The following is an 8,373-nucleotide window of genomic DNA, read 5'->3' on the forward strand; positions in this document are numbered from 1 at the left end:
CATTTGAGCCCAGTTTTCCTCCTGCCCAGGCAGGGGGTCGGACTTGAAGATCTACAAGGTCCCTTCCGACCCTACTTCTATGATTCTATGATTCTATGATAAATGTCATTCTAACAATCACAAACGAAATGGAAAGAAACCCATAGAGGGCATGGAAGGACAGCTTCTTCCCAAGCCAGCTGGAAAACTCTGGCTTTGAGAGACAGATGCTGATTCTAAAAAAGGGCCAATGGCTGGAGCCATAGAGCACTACACCAGGACTCAGGAGTAGATTGTGTTCCCACCTCTGTCAGTGGTCAGCTTGGGCAGGTCACTGTGACTGTCTGCTACCTCGGTATTTTCCCCATTTATAAAAAGTGGGGAGAGCAAAACACATTAGCATGACAGAGGGGAGGGGAGCTGGTGGCCAGGTGTGCTGCTGTCACCAGCAGTACAGTGGCCAGCACTGCCCAATGCGGAGCTGCTATCCAGAGTACGCAGTTGTTATGCTTCTGATAACACATTTTATAAAGCACTTGGAGTTCTACAGCAGTTCTGTGCAAGTAAATGCTAGGCATTGTTCATTGTTCCAGCATTTACCCCACATAGTAAAGAATGCAGGTAAAAAAGATCAACAGTGGTACACAAACTCCTGCTCTGTGCATGAACCATTCATTGGCCACGAGCTGATATAATCAGAGCGCTCTCAAGAGAATCTGGGAACCTAAAAGTTCAGAATTTTAGAATCTTGTAATCAGACTGGAAAATCCTATTGACCACTAATGGCAAGATTCAGCCTGCCTCTAAAATCAGGGAAGCAAGTTTTCCTGTCCTAATATAGAGAAGCAACCATAAGTGTGACATAGTGAAATTACATTCTACACCCAGTTCCATAGATTGCAGAACTGTGTGAACCTCAACCAATTCCCTAATAACTTAACAAATCTAAAACGGTATGAAAGAAATACAGGACATTTCTCATTCAAATATTCAGACAAGCAGGTTAGAAGCATTCTGAGATTTTCTTAACCCAATTAAGTTGACATACGATAGACAATGGGGCAATAGCTGTAACGCAGACCTGAGTTACAATGTGCAGACTTTAACAATTTGCTTCCTCTGCAGAGCAAATCGCAGTACTTCATTCATTCTTGATCAAATACCAAACCAATCTTTATAATACTGAATTCTTCTGGATTTATTGCAGTCCCCTGGATTAAGTTTGGGTTATCTGTATTTTGGATGGTTTCACTCTATAACTGATGACACCATTATATTTCATCACAATGAGCAAACCAGTGGATAAAGCTAACACATACGCTCATAATATACTCTATGGTGTTAGGCTTAGAAAGCTGTTCTTTAGGAGCCAAGCATACTAGCAGATCATCATTTAATGTGACCCTGATAAGAGAAAAGGATCTGTCATCTTCATCTCAGTACTCACTACACCATCTTTTGTAGGGACAAAATGGTAAGATATATTTACACAGTCTTTTTAATTTTAACTAAGCTTTTTTTCTGAAGGTGCCAATTGGCAGCTCTGAAGTGTCTCTCTGCAATGTAATTTCAACACTTTCCCCTGTCTTTCTATGTGTTATTATTTCCTCAAACAACTGAGGAACAGAAACAGGCTGTGAACAACAGTACAGTAATAATCTTCACTGTGTCTTGGAGTTACTGAATTATTTAATTTCCTTCACTGAAAGGCCACAGTTCAAATATGCAATTGTCCAGAAGAGTGCTTCTGGCCAGAAGGTTTGGGTACAATATGAGATAGAAAATGAGCTAGAAACTATTAAGAAAACCTTCCAAAGCCCAGCCACAGCTGTTTTCTCCTGAAAAACTGTGGATAGATTTTTGCCTTGGTCAGGAAGCAGGAAGAGATATTTCATTCTCTTATTTCATTCAGGGAGGAAGAGCAACAGGATTACAAATGGAATCAGAAGCACAATCACAAATGTTTCACAAGGAAAAAAATCACAGCCGAGAGGTAAAGATTTTCTACATCGATTACAACAAAATATAGTGCTTTTGCATTAAATGATTCTGAGGGATATATGAGGCTTAAAGGATTCCCATTTACAGAGGGAGGGTCTTTATCATTATCTTTGGGTTATTTTAGGGGAGCACGGAGTGCAAAGTTAAATGATTTTATTTCCTTCCTGGGCAAACCTGTCATCTTGGTCTTCATCAGCAGCACAGGTATTCACTAGTCACCGCCTCAGGCAAGATCTACAGTTATAAGTTTTGCCATCACAACTATATCAGGTGGGACTGCAGTTTTCCTCCATGCCATCCTGGCAAGACACAATAGTGGCAAGACCCAATAGTGCCCTAAAACAAGGCACAATAGTCTGGGCAAAAGAAATGATTCTGTCAGCATAGCTTACTCCATCGATTTCACTAAAGCATTCCTCTGTGGTGTAGTGTGAAAGTGGTGGTGGTGTTGTAGAGGAGGAGGGGGGCTACATTGCATCCATGCACACCAGACAGTGCATTTGTGCACACTGGACACTTCACATTGGGAACCCACGTGTTTCAGTGAGGGGCCTTGAGGGTGCATGGGTGGAAGTCCTGAAACCCTTGGCCACTCAGAAGTTGGTTAGCCATGCTATACAACACTGCTATGACCCCTTAACCAAGGGGCACATTTTGAGACACAGGTCAGTAGATCAGTTTCTCAGTGAAGAAATTGCTGACAGGGTCAAGGAATTGTCTTAGTGTAATTTGTCTCTCTCCAACTCTCTTGGCATCTCACAGCTGTTCTCTAGACCTGCCTCAGCCCTCCAACATGTGGCCTCAGGATGTGGGCTGATGTATCAGTCCTCCTTTCACATGGCTGCTTTGCAATACAAAGGAATTCAGGAAAGGGTTGGCTTCCCAGACAAAGGGTGTTTTATTTCAGGGGTGACCAACCACAAGTGGCATGGGCAGCCTCTTTGTGTAGCAGATGAGGGAGGGGGCAGGCAGCACAGCAGCAGATAGGACAGGAAGAAGACAGAGCAGGAGATCAGGCAGGAAGCACAGAACAAGAAGCAGAAAGCTGAGAAGGAGATCAAGCAGATGGGGATAGGAGTGGCATGCAGGGAGGGTACAGAGCTAATTTGTAGCATGTTTGCAAAAAAGTTGCTATCATTTAACTGAATGGCATCCTGGGTGCTTATCCAAGAGTGATTCACAACATGCATGAGATCAGCATCTTCACCATACCAAGAGTATTGTTAGTATAAACAGATCCATGGAGGATGCCAAATGATCTTTGCTCAATGTGCAAGCAGAACAAAGCACGACTGGTGGCTGTGCTTTGTCTTCTCTCAGGAGCTACAACATGTTCAAAACCTGTCCCTCCCTTTTCCAGCCCACTCCCTCCCCCTTTGCTCCCTTTTCTCCACCATTACAAACAGAAAATAGTTGGACTATTGGACCTGTCTTTATTGAATAGCTAACAGTTGTAACCACAATGCCTCTGTGTTTCCACTACAACCCTCTGTAGACACAATTGCACCCAATTCAAAAAGATCAATACCGTATCTTCAGTGGTAGAAAGTTATAATTATCCATCTTACACTCACTCCTTGGTGTGGCATTTCAGGCTACAGAAAGCAGTGAGATACACTGTGGAAGGACAGTCAGAAAAATGTCACATATTATGAGTTAATCTATGGAGGGCTTCCAGCTTCAAAATTCAGATTTGTATTGGGAATGTCTTAGTTCAGGCCTGTTTAGATGTGGAAGCTAGTCAGGCCCACTCTTCAACTTGACTGCTGCAGACTTACTATCACTTATTAAAATGTGCAAAGGCATTTGGAAATTCCTTGGGCAAAGGGGAATTTGCCATTTGCCATTAGGTAGAAACTCTGTCAGAGGCAGGCAACCCCCAGCATGGGTGCCCGTGTGGCACATAAAGGCATTTTGCTTGACATGTGTGCTATGGGGCAGATGGTGGGGAAGGGGCCAGGGCTGTGCTTCCACAACAAGGATCAGACCCCTTACTGCTCCCTCTCCATCTGCCCCAGCACACCAGCATCTTACAAGTCAAGGTTACAGGTGTTTTTGGCACTCTGGAGAAAAATGTTGCCAACCCCTGCTTTAAGTTGTTTCATAAAAGTTGGGGAAAGAATTGGCATCACCTGAGGCCTCACATTAATTTGCCAATCGGTTTCATACTAAATTTAGTATCATTACAGATAAGAGATAAACCTGGAATTTTGTTTGGCATTTTGGTATCGGTCCTTGAATCTTTAAAAATATTTATTTTATGTATTAAATAACAAGGAGTAAATTGGCATACACCATTAGCTAGAAACAAAAAGAGTTCATCAGGGGAATAAAGGCTGGATGTCAGAACAATGCCAACTATCTGCTTGCGCTAAGAAAACCCTGTGCAATGGAGATTCATAATTCAAAGAAAAGAAAGTGCAGGCCATCAAAGTCTTTCTAACAAGCAGATCCTATTTTTTTTTCCAAAGGGAGATAAGGAAAAGGCTAGAAAGTTTCCATCAAAAGCTTCGCAAGCTCAGATATAACCTTTTTGATACTTATCAAAATCTCCCGTTCCTATACGCTTCATTAAGACGCACAGCATGCTCCAAAGAGGCAGTGGACCTTAATAAGATGCCCCCTGTCACTGAGAGTCAGCATCCATTAAGAAGTGTGTTTGGGGAAAGAAGAGGATAGGGGGTAACAGAGCAAAGGAAAAAAATATCTTGGAGGTCCTAGAAAACTGTGTAAATTGTAGGTTTAATTTGGGAAAACCTGTGCCACTTTAAACTATGAATGGATGCAGTGAACTGGCTGCTTTGCTGGAAAGGGCTTTAAACTAAGTGCATCCAGGGGTGGGTGTGCAGACAGGAATGCAAGCCGGGGAACAGCCAAGCAGGAAGGACATAGAGAGGGCAGTCAGGGAGGTGGTGAGAGGCTGGAATGACGTCAGGGCTGTGGGGAACTGGGGGTTACCAATGGGGGACAGACACCTTGCTGGGATCATTTGATCTCAGCAGTATTCCTTCCCAGAGTGGTGGTGGGGTGGACAGGGGTGGGATGGACGGGGGAGGGGGAAAGGGGGGTGGACTCGATGATCTTTCGAGGTCCTTTCCGGCCCTTAATTTCTATGATTTGTATGATTGTATGATTCCATGCTTTTGCATGTGAATTCACAGATCCCTATCCTAGAGTCCACATATTTGCATCTGCTAAGAAAGGCTTCAGATCACTAACTGTGCAAGCCTGTAAAATATGGTCCTATAAATAGAGGAGCAGAACATACATCACTTACTGTGCAGCAAAGTAAGACCCTCAAAGCAGCAGTGTAATAAATCTGGGACACCAGAAGGATGAGCAAGAACCTGGTAATATATCACATCTTGGAGGTGGGGATTGTCATGGACGCCATCAGTAGTAGTCAGTCATCCCCTAGAAGGGAACTGCAGAGAGGATACTGAAGTGAATGCAAACATTCCTTTTTAAAAAGGGGCTTAAAAAGGGACTTTTACACAGGAGCAAACTTGAAAAAAAAAATGTAATAGCACTGTTAGAGTGATGGTCCAGGAATCATGTGAGAAGCAAGGATTTCTTAGGGTGGTATATTTTACTGAACCAACTGGGATAGAGTTAGATAAGTATTTGAATGTAAGATGTTCTTCAGGTCACATTCTTTAAGACTTATAGCAGCGGACACCTGCCCTGCAGATCCAGTGGCAGATGAGACACCCCCTCTCAGGCTTGACTTTCCATGCTTCCCTCTACCTCCCACCAGCTGCGGCTCCCTCCACTTCCCACTGGCTGCAGAGACACATGTCCCCCAGGTGTGCCAGAGGCAGGCACTCCCAGGCTGGGCAGTACTGGGCACCTGGCAGGGACATTGTAGGCTCCAGATGTGAGGGGCTTACACGTTCTCCTAGGGAGACATGCTGGCTGCAGCACCTGGTGCTGGAGCAGTGTTGGGGGCAGGGGGAGAGTGTACAGCTGGCTTCAGCCCCATCCAGAGCAGACTGGGATCATAGTAAACATCATTGGGACTGGTCAGAACATGGGAATGCTCAGAACATGACCTAACTTTTAATATGGCACAGTAATGCTTGGTATAAGCTAAATAAAACATGCTAAGTGTCCCATACAACAAGGCCCTAACAGTGCTATTCTTCTTTAAAGCTCAGTTTCCCAATGTGATTGCTTCTCTAGCTAAATGAAACCCAGTATAATGATGGGCAGCTCTTGAAAGCTTTGGCAAATCACAGTCTGGATAGACATACTGAAAAATTCAGGCCCTTGTTTGACCTGCTCCTACTCCCTTGCCTTTCCTTACCTAGCCTTATAAGCAAGTGGAATCCACTCATGCCGTCACCACCCAATATTGACTCTCAGGCCTAGCATCATTCCCTGTAAACCTCTGACTGGCTCCTGGTCATAACTGGATCTTTCTCTTCCCAACCTCTTCGAACAGCTACCAGCATTCCCACCATGCGCCATTCCCACCTTGAGTTCCATGAATGGGCTCACTGCGATTATTCTAATGCCAAGGACACCAGACCCCTTTTCCAAACTTATGAAGGCTATCTTTGCATCCTACAAGCATCACTTTCTCTTGATACTTTTCCACTTCATATCCAGGGAAACTCCCCAGCACATGGTCCAATTATTTAGACTTTGCAGAAGGAGAACAATGGTGTATGGGCACTTAATTTATCACCCAGGGCATTTTTAGTCCAGCAATCTCCATGTCAATTAAATTATTCATGTAATATTGAACCTGGTTACTCCATTAACCTTCCTGTTTCTCCTGCAAGGAGGATGTGTTTATAAAGTAGTATCTGGTCTTTGTTTTAATTTACCACCACAAGAACAACTGTAAACTTGCTTACCTTGACATTATTACATTTGTACAACTCAGCCAGTTGGCCAGGCTAACCTAGACTGTAATATTTGGCATTCTGATACTGATCTTGGAAATTAGATCTACATAAAGAAAGCCTCCTTGTGTTCAGAAGAAATCACTGCTGAACAAAACCTAGTATCCTGCTCATGTTGCGATCAATGGCCAAAGTTCATGTTCATGTCAAAGGAGCAGGATTGATTTTTCCATCTAGGAAAAGAGAAATTAATAACTTACTTTTTTATCAAATTTTAGTTCACAGAGATAAGGAAAATGGTCATATTTAGGCAAGTGTCTTGTAATAAAGTGCTACGGCTTCCTGTAGTGATAATCCACATGGCAAAACCTTATAGTGGGGATATGTAAAGTTTTAGGCCACTTGTATTTATTAGAGTAAAATGTATGCAAAACCATTTCTCTCAAGTAAAGCAGGAGGTTCTGAGGAAGTTGATCCATTTTACATCCCATTGTTATAGAATGGGCAAATCCATCCTTCAGCAATGCAGACTGAGGAAAGGACTGCAGAGGCTATCTGTACTAGGTGGAACCACACGAGGACCTATGTGAGGACAGGAATATGCATTTCAAAAGCCCAGCACCTCCATAACACCTCCATGTAGGCTCCAGTAGAGCTGGGCTAACCACAATTCTGCTCAGCTCCAGAGCCCTCAGCTTATTACCACCTCACTACTCCCACTTTTCCTCCCTGGCTCACACACCCTCTTTGAATGGCAAGGCAGTTCTTCAGGTAAACATTTACTGCCTGCAATTTTGCTAATTTATATCCTTTTTGTAAGAGCAGATTAACAGGAGCATGTAAACTGCACATGCATGTGTTTGGATAGCTGGCTATTTCTTATTCATTTAATTTGCAGACCTCTCTTGTGAAAGATGGATAAAGATGATGGATGAAAGGCAGAGAACAATTATTCCCATGGGAAAGAATGAGTCTCCCTGTTCTTTGAGAAAAGTCAACATTTATGTGGAATGACCCAGATTTATTTCTTTTAAATATGTATGAGGCTTTAATCTTTTCTGAGACAAAATTTAAGTTCAGAGCAACCCAGGTATCTAAAGTATAACAGACTTCCTGCTGTTCCATTTAAAAGATATTCATAAACTAATCCAGTTACTAAAGAAGGCTGTCACTGTAGCATGCATTTAAAAGAAAAAATATTTTGGTAGCTGAAGTTCATACAGTAGTTCACTATCTTTTTTATTTAGAAGACTCTAGAAACAGTAAGAAATATATAGCAATTACACATGAATTCAAATTAATAGTCAAGCATCGATCTTCTGGATCATGGCATATATGTAAGAGGTCTAGACAGGTGCCTGATGATGAATTTGCTTGTCCAGAGTCCTGCAACCATCACACCAAGACCTTTGATTTGTACACCTAGGCAAGAGTATGGAGGAGTGGAGGCTGCCCAAAACCTACCACCCCCCCTTCACACCACTGAGACAGAATCCAAAGGCCACACAAACTCTTCATTGTGGGTGTTACTGGTGAACTCTAT

This window comes from Alligator sinensis, unplaced genomic scaffold (assembly GCF_000455745.1).
Source record: "Alligator sinensis unplaced genomic scaffold, ASM45574v1 scaffold1343_1, whole genome shotgun sequence".
Lineage (NCBI taxonomy): Eukaryota > Metazoa > Chordata > Crocodylia > Alligatoridae > Alligator > Alligator sinensis.